General features: G+C 51.0%; 1 long non-coding RNA gene across 1 annotated transcript; it reads right to left on the bottom strand.

The window, feature by feature from the left end:
- Positions 1-3630: 3630 nt before the first annotated feature.
- LOC142476174 (uncharacterized) lies at positions 3631-10635 on the bottom strand. Its single transcript, XR_012791416.1, has 2 exons — positions 10537-10635; positions 3631-3755 (listed from the first exon to the last, which is right to left on the bottom strand). It is a non-coding gene; the product is annotated as an uncharacterized LOC142476174 (long non-coding RNA).
- Between the last annotated feature and the right edge of the window lie 7534 nt (positions 10636-18169).

Raw genomic sequence — 18169 nt, 5'->3', positions numbered from 1 at the left:
AAGATGATAGGAGACGTGAGACAGATGTCTGGCGCCCTGCAGATCCACGGAGAGATCCACGGGGAGCGTTATCCCAAAGCCAACCTAGCTTCCCTTAACATGGCGTCAACGCATTTCGCACGGAGTGTGCTTCATCAGGGGCCCGAGAGTCATGGCCTCACATTAAATACCTCACTTAGCCAATCACCATGGGCCATAAACTGCACCAGGGGTACGCAAACTGGGGGGGCGCGACCGATTTTAGGGGGGGCGTGCGGCGGTTACAGAGGCCCCGTGCTATTCAGCGCGAGGTCTCTGTAGATTCACTTATCAGGCCTCGCGTCCACGGGTCTTCATGGCGACGGGCGTCAATTGTTCTGCCCGGGGGGAACCCACCCCACAAGCAGCTGTGACCGGAGGTAACACAACGCTGCCGGGAGGAGGCGCCACTCACCGATGATGTGACAGGTAAGGAGAGGGTCGGGGTCCCAGGCAGCGGCCGGCTGTGATTGGAAGAATCCCGCGTCAACGCGTTTCGGACGCCATAGAAGATCCCTAGTGAGATGAGCGCCATCAGCGGAGACGCCCACGCAGTCACGCACGTGGCCCATCGAAGCCCGTGGGTATTAGGGATACCAATCAGTAGTGGGCAAAGATCCAGGTAACGTGCATGGCAGTGGAAGGCCCCCTTATTTGGAAGTTGTGTGGTCACGCAACACAATGGGTTAAATATATTTGAGAGGTTGCATTCGGCAATGTGTATAGACACTCATTACCTGACATTGATATTTTTCCTGGTTTCATAATATCAGCTGAAGTGGTTGACGCCGCGATTTATATATAACTGGCTTATATATCCGGCGTTGCCCGGGATTTCTTGTTTTATATGTTTATAAATATCCGCTCCCCCTCTATCTCCTCTCCCCCCCCCCCCCCCCCTCTCTCCGCTCCCCCTCTCTCTCTGCTCCCTCCCTTTATGTGCTGCTGGGATTGACTCAAAACAAACCCCTGTTGTGACTGGTGAAATTGAACCCAATATGGGATCGGAGCACGGAACTGTCACGGGAGACCGGGACTCACACACCAGGGATCAGTTCGCCAGGCAGAATATAAAATTAATTTATTGGAAAAAGAAATATCCACAACTATTTACAGTAAATCCACACACACACACACACTTACAACTGGGAAACTGGGGTTACCATATAAACCTGGGGGCAGGGACCTCCCTAAAGAGATTTCCCCTGTTCTTGCTTCCTGCAGTGTCCTCTGCAGCTTTTCCCAGTTAATTAAAGCTTCTTTGCAGCTGCCTCTGCTGAAGAACTCTGAACTCACAGCTAAAGCTGAGCTGGTCTTATCTGATCTAGCTAGGGGTCGCCTCCCCCCAGGGGTTTGCAATATGACCCAGCCCCTGATTGGTGGAAATGCAACAACACAGTGTGACGGTAGGGGTGGCTGGCATCACAAAAGTGAAATGAAGACCAGCTAGCTACCCCTACATTCATGTAACTTGGCCACCTATGTAAGGCTTATTTTGGCCAAATGTATTTAATATCTGGGGGAGTACAGGGAATGTGTAATGCACTATGTATGTGAGAATGTATTCCCAAGCACTTTATTCTCCCGTGACAATCCTTTCCTCAGTTCTTTAGTGAATCAACATTGTCTTGTGATGTGATTTGGGAGTCAGCCCTGCAAAGTGTAAATTGGATTAGATAGCAGACTTGTAATGTGATTTGCATGGTACATTTCTATGGAGGGGACTCTGTGATTTAATCAGCTGAGGTTCCTGCAGAGAAGCATGGTGTGTGTGGTGCTCAAAATTGAGCAAGTATCCTCATGAGACATATATCATAATAAAGCCATAATATGGTGGTCCGGTGATAACGGAGTGCCCCTCAATTAAATGCAATGAAACTGCATGATTACTGTAGGGGAAGTGACAGGTGGAGTCAGTTGAGACAGCCACAGGGACGTACACAATAATCACCCAAACAGTATATTGATAAAGGAACAATGTCCATAAGCAGCAGGATTTAAATAAGGCACTATGGCACTTTACCTGCTCCGTCCAGGGGGCACTCTCAGGATCTATAGCGTGCAGTCCATCCGTTGGTAGATACAGGAAGGCAGTGGGTGCAGATAGAGCACAGCTCCAGACGCCCTGCAATGTCAAGCAGGAAAAACAAACCAGGCCACTCCACAGTAGTATAAAATTCAAATCTGTATTGATGCCAGCTAACACATACAGGGAACAAAAATAGGACAAATAGAACGCACCTACGCGTTTCGTACAGGGGTACTTTATCAAGGTTCCTGCAGAGAAATGTGTATGGAGACAAAGGCTGAGAGCATAGAGGTGTTACAGACATTTGGTGAGTGTGAAAGAGTGGACAATCAGGTCTGGGCTGTCGGTTCTTTTCAGACTCTCCGGCTCCTACACAGTGGGAGGTCTTGAGTGCCTTAGCACGCCCCTGCTCTGGCTTTTGTGGCAGCAACCTAATCCGTGCTCTGATTGGCCAGAAGCCCCCCTCCCATGTTAAAGGATAGCCACCAAGGGGTATATAGGGAACACTGCTGGTCAGAGCAGGAGTTAGTTATCCCACAGAGGGAGAGAGACACTCTGGGAAGGAGTGTGGAGACTCTCAGAGAGACTATCTGAGAGACACTAGGAAGCAGTTTGGATCTTGACAGTGACCAGCTGGAGATGTGACAGAGGCTCTGCTGTGTGATCAGCCCTCTGATATCCTGGACAAGAAGCGGAAAGGGCAAGCCTTCTTGAAGCAGACCCCTGCACCTAACGAGGCTAGAGTCTACTCCCCAGGCCCCCAGTTGGTATTGTATCTTGTTTTGTCTGCTGGCGTTCCAGAATAAACCCCCCAAATACATGCACTCTATAATTGTATAGGGCTGTTAAGGTAAATATTTAGAAATTACAGTAGCTCCCGTGGTGATATCAGGGCCTTAATAAAAACAAAAATAATAAAATTTTATTACATCCATATACGTGACAATGTGAATTAATCTATTAAAAAAACAATGTTTAAAAATCCCCGTAGAGGAGGGGTAATATTGCTTTTCTTTCATGCCCAAAATTTCTAGGCAGTTATTTATTTTGTTTATTTTACCTCAACGGTATAATAATACTACTGCGACATCAGCGGCATTTCCTTTCAGTATTCTGCCCGCATTCTCCACCATATGTGACAAACACGGCTTCCTCAGGGGCTGGTCCCCCGTCCGCTAGAACATGGTCTTTTAGGGCGAGTAAATCGGTGAGACGTAATGCAATGTTACTTTTGGCAGGCTTCGGCCTGGTTTATGCAGTCTCAGGCACTGCGACTGCAACACGGTGAAAACAAATACAAAACAGAAACCCTGCTCATCTGAGCAATAACTAAACACAGGATCACCCTGACTAGGGTTGGGCGTTTATTACAATTCCCTGTTTTCTGTCACTATATATATATATATATATATACATATATATCTATATATATATAGATATATAGATATAAATATATATATACTGTATATATCTAATAGTTATTGGAATAATCAGCACAGATGTCTCTGTCCCTCCTGGTGAGGGTACACAGGCTGGCACCCCTAGGGCAGTACGGCATACGTTACATATAGAGAGAGGCAGCGTACATTGAAATTCAATTTATTCATGATTATTTAGTACTGTGACTCCGCCCCTTTCTGTTGGATGATGACATCAGAGGTGCGATTACCTCATTTGTTAAGCACCGCCGTTTGCTGCAGACAGTATTCTGAAAGCAAACAGAGATTAAGTTACAGCGGCAGTGCCAGCCTCCCCCTCACTCACTACTACACCATGTATACACAGCACAGGTACAGCGCGGGCAGTGGCAGTGCCAGCCTCCCCCTCACACACTACTACACCATGTATACACAGCACAGGTACAGCGCGGGCAGTGGCAGTGCCAGCCTCCCCCTCACACACTACTACACCATGTATACACATCACTGGTACAGCGGGCAGTGGCAGTGCCAGCCTCCCCCTCACACACACACACAGACTACTACACCATGTATACACAGCACAGGTACAGCGCGGCAGTGCCAGCCTCCCCCTCACACACACTACTACACCATGTATACACAGCACAGGTACAGCGCGGGCAGCGGCAGTGCCAGCTTCCCCCTCACTCACACTACTACACCATGTATACACAGCACAGGTACAGTGCGGGCAGTGCCAGCCTCCCCCTCACACACTACTACTACTCCATGTATACACAGCACAGGTACAGCGCGGGCAGCGGCAGTGCCAGCCTCCCCCTCACACTCACTACTACACCATGTATACACAGCACAGGTACAGCGCGGGCAGCGGCAGTGCCAGCCTCCCTCACACACTACTACACCATGTATACACAGCACATGTACAGCGCGGGCAGCGGCAGTGCCAGCCTCCCCCTCACACACACTACTACACCATGTATACACAGCACAGGTACAGCGCAGGCAGCGGCAGTGCCAGCCTCCCCCTCACACACACTACTACACCATGTATACACAGCACAGGTACAGCGGCAGTGCCAGTCTCCCCCTCACACACTACTACACCATGTATACACAGCACAGGTACAGCGCGGGCAGCGGCAGTGCCAGCCTCCCCCTCACACACACTACTACACCATGTATACACAGCACAGGTACAGCGCGGGCAGCGGCAGTGCCAGCCTCCCCCTCACACACTACTACACCATGTATACACAGCACAGGTACAGCGCGGGCAGTGCCAGCCTCCCCCTCACACACACTACTACACCATGTATACACAGCACAGGTACAGCGCGGGCAGCGGCAGTGCCAGCCTCCCCCTCACACACACTACTACACCATGTATACAGAGCACAGGTACAGCGCGGGCAGCGGCAGTGCCAGCCGCCCCCTCACACACACTACTACACCATGTATACACAGCACAGGTACAGCGGCAGTGCCAGTCTCCCCCTCACACACTACTACACCATGTATACACAGCACAGGTACAGCGCGGGCAGCGGCAGTGCCAGCCTCCCCCTCACACACACTACTACACCATGTATACACAGCACAGGTACAGCGCAGGCAGCGGCAGTGCCAGCCTCCCCCTAACACACACTACTACACCATGTATACACAGCACAGGTACAGCGCGGGCAGCAGCAGTGCCAGCCTCCCCCTCACACACACTACTACACCATGTATACACAGCACAGGTACAGCGCGGGCAGCAGCAGTGCCAGCCTCCCCCTCACACACACACAGCACAGGTACAGCGCGGGCAGCAGCAGTGCCAGCCTCCCCCTCACACACACACAGCACAGGTACAGCGCGGGCAGTGCCAGCCTCCCCCTCGCACACACACAGCACAGGTACAGCGGCAGTGCCAGCCTCCCCCTCGCACACACACAGCACAGGTACAGCGGCAGTGCCAGCCTCCCCCTCGCACACACACAGCACAGGTACAGCAGCAGTGCCAGCCTCCCCCTCACACACACTACTACACCATGTATACACAGCACAGGTACAGCGCGGGCAGTGCCAGGCTCCCCCTCACACACACTACTACACCATGTATACACAGCACAGGTACAGCGCGGGCAGCGGCAGTGCCAGCCTCCCCCTCACACAGGAAGGGGAGGAGCTGTGAGCCAAGATGGCGGCAGACCCTGGAGGAGGGAGAGGAGTTGGAACCAGGTCTCAAGCTAATCTGAATGCGGATAAGAAAGTTTCCCTGGAAGCTAAAGTGCAGAAATGTTTGCAAAAGAAAGAGTCAGAAAATATAGAAAAAGAGATGAATGAAAATGTTGGGCAGAAAGAATCTGAGATGGAGAATACTGAAAGTCCGGCTCAGAACCAGACGGGTAAGAGAACTGCGGCTAAAACCAGCTCAAGGTCTAATGAAGCCAGGAGTAAAAGGCAGGCAGACATGAGAAAAGGAGACTTGGGGTCACAGAAATTGTTATCCCACAAATTGGCAAGGACATACACACTAATGCACAGGCAACTACAGCTACACCTGAGACAGAGACCCCGCAAGCAGCTGCACCTGACGCAGTGACCCCGCAAACAACTGTACCTGACGCAGTGACCCCGCAAACAACTGTACCTGACGCAGTGACCCCGCAAACAACTGTACCTGACGCAGTGACCCCGCAAACAACTGTACCTGACGCAGTGACCCCGCATACAGCTGCACCGGAGATAGAGAAACTGCATGCAACTGTACCTGATACAGAGAGACTACAAGCAGCTGAGGGTTACAGACAGGTGCAGGAATTAGCAGCCACACCCAAGGCAGACACGCAGCAAACAGCCCAGGCTGAGAGCCTGAATGATGCTGGCAATACACCTGAGACAGAGCAGCAAACAGCCCAGGCACAGGAAGAAGTGTCTGAAATAGAAATGGCTGAAGCAGTGGAGAACGCTGAAGCAGTAGCGGCTTTTGAGGCGCAAGAAATGGAGATTCCTAAAGTGGGAGAGAAATCCATACAGCCTGCAGCAGCATCAAAGCCCTTAGCAGAAACAGGAGCGGCAAAAGCAAAGTCCTTAGCTGAAGCAGGAACGGCAGCAAAACCAACAGGAGCGGCTGAGCCAGCTCCCCCACAGCAGTCAGCATGGAGTACAAGACGCCCAGGTACATCTTATTTGTCATTTGATGATGCCAGAAAGCGCAGGAACGTAGTCAGACTGCATTATTGGGGGGGATATGGCTCCTATACCGGACAGATTTGTTATAGGAAAAGACTTTATCAAAGTTTCTCTTGGCTTCCAACCCAGTGAGGTTTACGCTTTGTTACATGCTCCTAATAGCAGAAACTACGAAGTCAGCTTTAAGACACCAGAAGGGCTAGAAAAATTCTGGTTTCGTTACAGAGAAGTGAAGGATAATCCTGAATGGGAATTCTTTAAAGTTATCCAGGTTTCTCGCCCTGTGACCGTGGAAGTGAATATTATCTTTGATATTGAGACTGCAGCGGTAGAAGATATATGTTTTTGGCTGCAAAGTGCGATATTCAGTCCGGTCCAGTGAAAAGTATGGATGCTGAAGGTTTCTGGAATGGGGGCTACAAGTTTAAAGTTAAGCTCAGGTACACACACAATGTGGCATGTCACCTCCCAAACGCCATATATATTGGAAGGGATCGCGGGCGATGTTTTTATTGGGGACAGCCTAAAAAGTGTTTTAAATGTGATTCCCCCAGGCACTTAAGCTCAGCATGTGACAAAATCAGGTGCACTTTATGTGGTTCTATTGGTCATCACAGCTCTGAGTGTGACAAGGACATTGTCTGCAACCTGTGCTATAAGTGTGGTCATTCCTTTAAAGATTGCCCAGAAGCCGAACACAACCATTATGGGCAGAATGAAATGTCTAGAGTACAGAATACAGCATCTCCTAGTGATAAAGAGAATACCACAGAGTCATCAGAAAGTCTTCAACTTGCACCTGTGGAAGAGGTTTTAAAGTCTCTGGGTCTGACATATACACTTCCAGCCCAAAGGGGGTCAGACGGAGAACACAGGAGCGATCTGAGCAAAGATGGCGGCGAGTCCCGCAAAGATGGCGGCGAACCCCGCAAAGATGGCGGCGAACCCCGCAAAGATGGCGGAGAACCCTGCAAGGATGGCGACGAACCCGGCAAAGATGGCGGCGAACCCTGCAAAGATGGCGACGAACCCGGCAAAGATGGCGGCGAACCCCGCAAAGATGGCGATAATGAATGGGAAACAATAACAAGTAAAAACAAGACTGCCCAAACCAGCTCAGCAGGAAAGAAAACTACAGAAACTGTCCAAGAAGAGATCTCGCTGCACAATACATATGAGGTATTGGAGGAAAAGAGTTGGGGTGAAAAGATGGATGACGCAGACCCCGATATGTCGGACAGTCAGACCTCGCAGCGGTCTGGATCTATTCAGGACATTGAGATGGCCGGACCATCGAATAAGAGAAATCTGCCATCAGAGAGTAGCCCCGGGAAAAAGAAAATGGTCAAAAAGAAAAATGGTGCTAAAAAGAAAAAAAAAGGGTGGTGGTGATTCACTAAATATGCCAAAGTGCCCCTCTCCGCTGAAGGTGGCAACTAATTAATGTGAATAGTATTAAGGGGAAAAAGATACAGACTCAAGTCTTTTCTAGTCTAAAGGACATTAAGAATTAGATTTTCTTTTTGCAGGAAACTTGCCTGATTACTTTGTGTTATTTATCTATCAGTAAAGTGTATATAGCAGGGGGAATCTGAGAGGTTGGAGAGAGGCGTTTAGATATCTTTGAAAAGGGAATCTCTGTAAGATAAATGTTTTGTTTATGTCATTTTCTGGATGTTGTTCTGTAAGTATTGTGTGTATTTGTAAATATTTGTATTTTGTATTTAAAAAGATTCCCCTCTCACACTACTACACCATGTATACACAGCACAGGTACAGCGCGGGCAGTGCCAGCCTCCCCCTCACACACACTACTACACCATGTATGCACAGCACAGGTACAGCGCGGGCAGCGGCAGTGCCAGCCTCCCCCTCACACACACTCCTACACCATGTATACACAGCACAGGTACAGCGCGGGCAGCGGCAGTGCCAGTCTCCCCCTAACACACACTACTACACCATGTATACACAGCACAGGTACAGCGCGGGCAGCGGCAGTGCCAGCCTCCCCCTCACACACACTACTACACCATGTATACACAGCACAGGTACAGCGCTGGCAGCGGCAGTGCCAGCCTCCCCCTCACACACACTACTACACCATGTATGCACAGCACAGGTACAGCGCGGGCAGCGGCAGTGCCAGCCCCTCCTCACACACACTACTACACCATGTATACACAGCACAGGCAGTGCCAGCCCCCCCTCACACACATTACTACACCATGTATACACAGCACAGGTACAGCGCGGGCAGCAGCAGTGCCAGCCTCCCCTCACACACACACAGCACAGGTACAGCGGCAGTGCCAGCCTCCCCCTCGCACACACACACAGCCCAGGTACAGCGGCAGTGCCAGCCTCCCCCTCACACACACACAGCACAGGTACAGCGGCAGTGCCAGACTCCCCCTCGCACACACACACAGCCCAGGTACAGCGGCAGTGCCAGCCTCCCCCTCGCACACACACAGCACAGGTACAGCGGCAGTGCCAGCCTCCCCCTCGCACACACACACAGCCCAGGTACAGCGGCAGTGCCAGCCTCCCCCTCACACACACTTCTACACCATGTATACACAGCACAGGTACAGCGCGGGCAGTGCCAGCCTCCCCCTCACACACACTACTACACCATGTATACACAGCACAGTTACAGCGCGGTCAGCAGCAGTGCCAGCCTCCCCCTCACACACACTAATACACCATGTATACACAGCACAGTTACAGCGCGGGCAGCAGCAGTGCCAGCCTCCCCCTCACTCACACTACTACACCATGTATACACAGCACAGGTACAGCGCGGGCAGAGGCAGTGCCAGCCTCCCCCTCACACACACTACTACACCATGTATACACAGCACAGGTACAGAGCGGGCAGCAGCAGTGCCAGCCTCCCCCTCACACACACTACTACACCATGTATACACAGCACAGTTACAGCGCGGTCAGCAGCAGTGCCAGCCTCCCCCTCACTCACACTACTACACCATGTATACACAGCACAGGTACAGCGCGGGCAGAGGCAGTGCCAGCCTCCCCCTCACACACACTTCTACACCATGTATACACAGCACAGGTACAGCGCGGGCAGCAGCAGTGCCAGCCTCCCCCTCACTCACACTACTACACCATGTATACACAGCACAGGTACAGCGCGGGCAGAGGCAGTGCCAGCCTCCCCCTCACTCACACTACTACACCATGTATACACAGCACAGGTACAGCGCGGGCAGAGGCAGTGCCAGCCTCCCCCTCACTCACACTACTACACCATGTATACACAGCACAGGTACAGCGCGGGCAGAGGCAGTGCCAGCCTCCCCCTCACTCACACTACTACACCATGTATACACAGCACAGGTACAGCGCGGGCAGAGGCAGTGCCAGCCTCCCCCTCACTCACACTACTACACCATGTATACACAGCACAGGTACAGCGCGGGCAGAGGCAGTGCCAGCCTCCCCCTCACTCACACTACTACACCATGTATACACAGCACAGGTACAGCGCGGGCAGAGGCAGTGCCAGCCTCCCCCTCACACACACTACTACACCATGTATACACAGCACAGGTACAGCGCAGGCAGCGGCAGTGCCAGCCTCCCCCTCACACACACACAGCACAGGTACAGCGCGGGCAGCGGCAGTGCCAGCCTCCCCCTCACACACACTACTACACCATGTATACACAGCACAGGTACAGCGCAGGCAGCGGCAGTGCCAGCCTCCCCCTCACACACACTACTACACCATGTATACACAGCACAGGTACAGCGCGGGCAGCAGCAGTGCCAGCCTCCCCCTCACACACACTACTACACCATGTATACACAGCACAGGTACAGCGCAGGCAGCGGCAGTGCCAGCCTCCCCCTCATTACCTAGCTGTTGAGGTAGCTGCAGAATATCTTTGAAACCTTCACATGAAGATTTATCTTTAAACTCTTCCATGAATTCTTCTCCTAACACCGGAAAGCGAGCTGCAGGAAAAAGAAAGTGTTAGCTCCTGTGCCCGGGTACATACAGTAGGAGAGATATAAGAGGGGGAGAGATGAGTGTTAGCTCCTGTGCCCGGGTACATACAGTAGGATAGAGATATAAGAGGGGGAGAGATGAGTGTTAGCTCCTGTGCCCGGGTACATACAGTAGGAGAGATATAAGAGGGGGAGAGATGAGTGTTAGCTCCTGTGCCCGGGTACATACAGTAGGAGAGATATAAGAGAGGTAGAGATGAGTGTTAGCTCCTGTGCCCGGGTACATACAGTAGGAGAGATGTAAGAGGGGTAGAGATGAGTGTTAGCTCCTGTGCCCGGGTACATACAGTAGGAGAGATATAAGAGGGGGAGAGATGAGTGTTAGCTCCTGTGCCCGGGTACATACAGTAGGAGAGATATAAGAGGGGGAGAGATGAGTGTTAGCTCCTGTGCCCGGGTACATACAGTAGGAGAGATATAAGAGGGGGAGAGATGAGTGTTAGCTCCTATGCCCGGGTACATACAGTAGGAGAGATATAAGAGGGGGAGAGATGAGTGTTAGCTCCTGTGCCCGGGTACATACAGTAGGAGAGATATAAGAGGGGGAGAGATGAGTGTTAGCTCCTGTGCCCGGGTACATACAGTAGGAGAGATATAAGAGGGGGAGAGATGAGTGTTAGCTCCTGTGCCCGGGTACATACAGTAGGAGAGATATAAGAGGGGGAGAGATGAGTGTTAGCTCCTGTGCCCGGGTACATACAGTAGGAGAGATATAAGAGAGGTAGAGATGAGTGTTAGCTCCTGTGCCCGGGTACATACAGTAGGATAGATATAAGAGGGGGAGAGATGAGTGTTAGCTCCTGTGCCCGGGTACATACAGTAGGATAGATATAAGAGGGGGAGAGATGAGTGTTAGCTCCTGTGCCCGGGTACATACAGTAGGAGAGATATAAGAGGGGGAGAGATGAGTGTTAGCTCCTGTGCCCGGGTACATACAGTAGGAGAGATGTAAGAGGGGTAGAGATGAGTGTTAGCTCCTGTGCCCGGGTACATACAGTAGGAGAGATATAAGAGAGGTAGAGATGAGTGTTAGCTCCTGTGCCCGGGTACATACAGTAGGAGAGAGATATAAGAGGGGGAGAGATGAGTGTTAGCTCCTGTGCCCGGGTACATACAGTAGGAGAGATATAAGAGAGGTAGAGATGAGTGTTAGCTCCTGTGCCCGGGTACATACAGTAGGAGAGATATAAGAGGGGGAGAGATGAGTGTTAGCTCCTGTGCCCGGGTACATACAGTAGGAGAGATATAAGAGGGGGAGAGATGAGTGTTAGCTCCTGTGCCCGGGTACATACAGTAGGAGAGATATAAGAGAGGGAGAGATGAGTGTTAGCTCCTGTGCCCGGGTACATACAGTAGGAGAGAGATATAAGAGGGGGAGAGATGAGTGTTAGCTCCTGTGCCCGGGTACATACAGTAGGAGAGATGTAAGAGGGGTAGAGATGAGTGTTAGCTCCTGTGCCCGGGTACATACAGTAGGAGAGATATAAGAGGGGGAGAGATGAGTGTTAGCTCCTGTGCCCGGGTACATACAGTAGGAGAGATATAAGAGGGGGAGAGATGAGTGTTAGCTCCTGTGCCCGGGTACATACAGTAGGAGAGATATAAGAGGGGGAGAGATGAGTGTTAGCTCCTGTGCCCGGGTACATACAGTAGGAGAGATATAAGAGAGGGGGAGAGATGAGTGTTAGCTTCTGTGCCCGGGTACATACAGTAGGAGAGATATAAGAGGGGGAGAGATGAGTGTTAGCTCCTGTGCCCGGGTACATACAGTAGGAGAGATATAAGAGAGGTAGAGATGAGTGTTAGCTCCTGTGCCCGGGTACATACAGTAGGAGAGATGTAAGAGGGGTAGAGATGAGTGTTAGCTCCTGTGCCCGGGTACATACAGTAGGAGAGATATAAGAGGGGGAGAGATGAGTGTTAGCTCCTGTGCCCGGGTACATACAGTAGGAGAGATATAAGAGGGGGAGAGATGAGTGTTAGCTCCTGTGCCCGGGTACATACAGTAGGAGAGATATAAGAGAGGTAGAGATGAGTGTTAGCTCCTGTGCCCGGGTACATACAGTAGGAGAGATATAAGAGAGGTAGAGATGAGTGTTAGCTCCTGTGCCCGGGTACATACAGTAGGAGAGATATAAGAGGGGGAGAGATGAGTGTTAGCTCCTGTGCCCGGGTACATACAGTAGGAGAGATATAAGAGGGGGAGAGATGAGTGTTAGCTCCTGTGCCCGAGTTCAAACGATAGGAGAGATATAAGAGGGGGAGAGATGAGTGTTAGCTCCTGTGCCCGGGTACATACAGTAGGAGAGATGTAAGAGGGGTAGAGATGAGTGTTAGCTCCTGTGCCCGGGTACATACAGTAGGAGAGATGTAAGAGGGGTAGAGATGAGTGTTAGCTCCTGTGCCCGGGTACATACAGTAGGAGAGAGATATAAGAGGGGGAGAGATGAGTGTTAGCTCCTGTGCCCGGGTACATACAGTAGGAGAGATGTAAGAGGGGTAGAGATGAGTGTTAGCTCCTGTGCCCGGGTACATACAGTAGGAGAGATGTAAGAGGGGTAGAGATGAGTGTTAGCTCCTGTGCCCGGGTACATACAGTAGGAGAGATATAAGAGGGGGAGAGATGAGTGTTAGCTCCTGTGCCCAGGTACATACAGTAGGAGAGAGATATAAGAGGGGGAGAGATGAGTGTTAGCTCCTGTGCCCGGGTACATACAGTAGGAGAGATGTAAGAGGGGTAGAGATGAGTGTTAGCTCCTGTGCCCGGGTACATACAGTAGGAGAGAGATATAAGAGGGGGAGAGATGAGTGTTAGCTCCTGTGCCCGGGTACATACAGTAGGAGAGATGTAAGAGGGGTAGAGATGAGTGTTAGCTCCTGTGCCCGGGTACATACAGTAGGAGAGAGATATAAGAGAGGGAGAGATGAGTGTTAGCTCCTGTGCCCGGGTACATACAGTAGGAGAGATATAAGAGGGGGAGAGATGAGTGTTAGCTCCTGTGCCCGGGTACATACAGTAGGAGAGATATAAGAGGGGTAGAGATGAGTGTTAGCTCCTGTGCCCGGGTACATACAGTAGGAGAGATATAAGAGGGGGAGAGATGAGTGTTAGCTCCTGTGCCCGGGTACATACAGTAGGAGAGATATAAGAGGGGGAGAGATGAGTGTTAGCTCCTGTGCCCGGGTACATACAGTAGGAGAGATATAAGAGGGGGAGAGATGAGTGTTAGCTCCTGTGCCCGGGTACATACAGTAGGAGAGATATAAGAGGGGGAGAGATGAGTGTTAGCTCCTGTGCCCGGGTACATACAGTAGGAGAGAGATATAAGAGGGGGAGAGATGAGTGTTAGCTCCTGTGCCCGGGTACATACAGTAGGAGAGATGTAAGAGGGGTAGAGATGAGTGTTAGCTCCTGTGCCCGGGTACATACAGTAGGAGAGATATAAGAGGGGGAGAGATGAGTGTTAGCTCCTGTGCCCGGGTACATACAGTAGGAGAGATGTAAGAGGGGTAGAGATGAGTGTTAGCTCCTGTGCCCGGGTACATACAGTAGGAGAGAGATATAAGAGAGGGAGAGATGAGTGTTAGCTCCTGTGCCCGGGTACATACAGTAGGAGAGATATAAGAGGGGGAGAGATGAGTGTTAGCTCCTGTGCCCGGGTACATACAGTAGGAGAGATATAAGAGGGGGAGAGATGAGTGTTAGCTCCTGTGCCCGGGTACATACAGTAGGAGAGAGATATAAGAGAGGGAGAGATGAGTGTTAGCTCCTGTGCCCGGGTACATACAGTAGGAGAGATATAAGAGGGGGAGAGATGAGTGTTAGCTCCTGTGCCCGGGTACATACAGTAGGAGAGAGATATAAGAGGGGGAGAGATGAGTGTTAGCTCCTGTGCCCGAGTACATACAGTAGGAGAGATATAAGAGGGGGAGAGATGAGTGTTAGCTCCTGTGCCCGGGTACATACAGTAGGAGAGATATAAGAGGGGGAGAGATGAGTGTTAGCTCCTGTGCCTGGGTACATACAGTAGGAGAGATATAAGAGGGGGAGAGATGAGTGTTAGCTCCTGTGCCCGGGTACATACAGTAGGAGAGATATAAGAGGGGGAGAGATGAGTGTTAGCTCCTGTGCCCGGGTACATACAGTAGGAGAGATATAAGAGAGGTAGAGATGAGTGTTAGCTCCTGTGCCCGGGTACATACAGTAGGAGAGATATAAGAGGGGTAGAGATGAGTGTTAGCTCCTGTGCCCGGGTACATACAGTAGGAGAGAGATATAAGAGGGGGAGAGATGAGTGTTAGCTCCTGTGCCCGGGTACATACAGTAGGAGAGATATAAGAGGGGGAGAGATGAGTGTTAGCTCCTGTGCCCGGGTACATACAGTAGGAGAGATGTAAGAGGGGGAGAGATGAGTGTTAGCTCCTGTGTCCGGGTACATACAGTAGGAGAGATATAAGAGGGGGAGAGATGAGTGTTAGCTCCTGTGCCCGGGTACATACAGTGGGAGAGATATAAGAGGGGGAGAGATGAGTGTTAGCTCCTGTGCCCGGGTACATACAGTAGGAGAGATATAAGAGGGGGAGAGATGAGTGTTAGCTCCTGTGCCCGGGTACATAAAGTAGGAGAGATATAAGAGAGGTAGAGATGAGTGTTAGCTCCTGTGCCCGGGTACATACAGTAGGAGAGATATAAGAGGGGGAGAGATGAGTGTTAGCTCCTGTGCCCGGGTACATACAGTAGGAGAGAGATATAAGAGGGTGAGAGATGAGTGTTAGCTCCCGTGCCCGGGTACATACAGTAGGAGAGATATAAGAGGGGGAGAGATGAGTGTTAGCTCCTGTGCCCGGGTACATACAGTAGGAGAGAGATATAAGAGGGGGAGAGATGAGTGTTAGCTCCTGTGCCCGGGTACATACAGTAGGAGAGATATAAGAGGGGGAGAGATGAGTGTTAGCTCCTGTGCCCGGGTACATACAGTAGGAGAGAGATATAAGAGAGGGAGAGATGAGTGTTAGCTCCTGTGCCCGGGTACATAAAGTAGGAGAGATATAAGAGAGGTAGAGATGAGTGTTAGCTCCTGTGCCCGGGTACATACAGTAGGAGAGATATAAGAGAGGGAGAGATGAGTGTTAGCTCCTGTGCCCGGGTACATACAGTAGGAGAGAGATATAAGAGGGGGAGAGATGAGTGTTAGCTCCTGTGCCCGGGTACATACAGTAGGAGAGATATAAGAGGGGGAGAGATGAGTGTTAGCTCCTGTGCCCGGGTACATACAGTAGGAGAGATATAAGAGGGGGAGAGATGAGTGTTAGCTCCTGTGCCCGGGTACATACAGTAGGAGAGATGTAAGAGGGGGAGAGATGAGTGTTAGCTCCTGTGCCCGGGTACATACAGTAGGAGAGATATAAGAGGGGGAGAGATGAGTGTTAGCTCCTGTGCCCGGGTACATACAGTAGGAGAGATATAAGAGGGGGAGAGATGAGTGTTAGCTCCTGTGCCCGGGTACATACAGTAGGATAGAGATATAAGAGGGGTAGAGATGAGTGTTAGCTCCTGTGCCCGGGTACATACAGTGGGAGAGATATTAGAGAGGTAGAGATGAGTGTTAGCTCCTGTGCCCGGGTACATACAGTAGGAGAGATATAAGAGGGGGAGAGATGAGTGTTAGCTCCTGTGCCCGGGTACATACAGTAGGAGAGATATAAGAGGGGGAGAGATGAGTGTTAGCTCCTGTGCGCGGGTACATACAGTAGGAGAGAGATATAAGAGGGGGAGAGATGAGTGTTAGCTCCTGTGCCCGGGTACATACAGTAGGAGAGAGATGTAAGAGGGGTAGAGATGAGTGTTAGCTCCTGTGCCCGGGTACATACAGTAGGAGAGATATAAGAGAGGTAGAGATGAGTGTTAGCTCCTGTGCCCGGGTACATACAGTAGGAGAGAGATATAAGAGGGGGAGAGATGAGTGTTAGCTCCTGTGCCCGGGTACATACAGTAGGAGAGATATAAGAGAGGTAGAGATGAGTGTTAGCTCCTGTGCCCGGGTACATACAGTAGGATAGAGATATAAGAGGGGGAGAGATGAGTGTTAGCTCCTGTGCCCGGGTACATACAGTAGGAGAGATATAAGAGAGGTAGAGATGAGTGTTAGCTCCTGTGCCCGGGTACATACAGTAGGAGAGAGATATAAGAGGGGGAGAGATGAGTGTTAGCTCCTGTGCCCGGGTACATACAGTAGGAGAGATATAAGAGGGGGAGAGATGAGTGTTAGCTCCTGTGCCCGGGTACATACAGTAGGATAGATATAAGAGGGGGAGAGATGAGTGTTAGCTCCTGTGCCCGGGTACATACAGTAGGAGAGATGTAAGAGGGGGAGAGATGAGTGTTAGCTCCTGTGCCCGGGTACATACAGTAGGAGAGATGTAAGAGGGGGAGAGATGAGTGTTAGCTCCTGTGCCCGGGTACATACAGTAGGAGAGATATAAGAGGGGGAGAGATGAGTGTTAGCTCCTGTGCCCGGGTACATACAGTAGGAGAGATATAAGAGGGGGAGAGATGAGTGTTAGCTCCTGTGCCCGGGTACATACAGTAGGAGAGATATAAGAGGGGGAGAGATGAGTGTTAGCTCCTGTGCCCGGGTACATACAGTAGGAGAGATATAAGAGGGGGAGAGATGAGTGTTAGCTCCTGTGCCCGGGTACATACAGTAGGATAGAGATATAAGAGGGGTAGAGATGAGTGTTAGCTCCTGTGCCCGGGTACATACAGTGGGAGAGATATAAGAGAGGTAGAGATGAGTGTTAGCTCCTGTGCCCGGGTACATACAGTAGGAGAGATATAAGAGAGGTAGAGATGAGTGTTAGCTCCTGTGCCCGGGTACATACAGTGGGAGAGATATAAGAGGGGGGAGATGAGTGTTAGCTCCTGTGCCCGGGTACATACAGTAGGAGAGATATAAGAGAGGTAGAGATGAGTGTTAGCTCCTGTGCCCGGGTACATACAGTAGGAGAGATATAAGAGAGGGAGAGATGAGTGTTAGCTCCTGTGCCCGGGTACATACAGTAGGAGAGATATAAGAGAGGTAGAGATGAGTGTTAGCTCCTGTGCCCGGGTACATACAGTAGGAGAGATATAAGAGGGGTAGAGATGAGTGTTAGCTCCTGTGCCCGGGTACATACAGTAGGAGAGAGATATAAGAGGGGGAGAGATGAGTGTTAGCTCCTGTGCCCGGGTACATACAGTAGGATAGAGATATAAGAGGGGGAGAGATGAGTGTTAGCTCCTGTGCCCGGGTACATACAGTAGGAGAGAGATATAAGAGGGGGAGAGATGAGTGTTAGCTCCTGTGCCCGGGTACATACAGTAGGAGAGATATAAGAGGGGGAGAGATGAGTGTTAGCTCCTGTGCCCGGGTACATACAGTAGGAGAGAGATATAAGAGGGGGAGAGATGAGTGTTAGCTCCTGTGCCCGGGTACATAAA

Source organism: Ascaphus truei, unplaced genomic scaffold (assembly GCF_040206685.1).
Source record: "Ascaphus truei isolate aAscTru1 unplaced genomic scaffold, aAscTru1.hap1 HAP1_SCAFFOLD_1467, whole genome shotgun sequence".
Lineage (NCBI taxonomy): Eukaryota > Metazoa > Chordata > Amphibia > Anura > Ascaphidae > Ascaphus > Ascaphus truei.
This window is presented reverse-complemented; position numbering and strand designations above follow the sequence as displayed.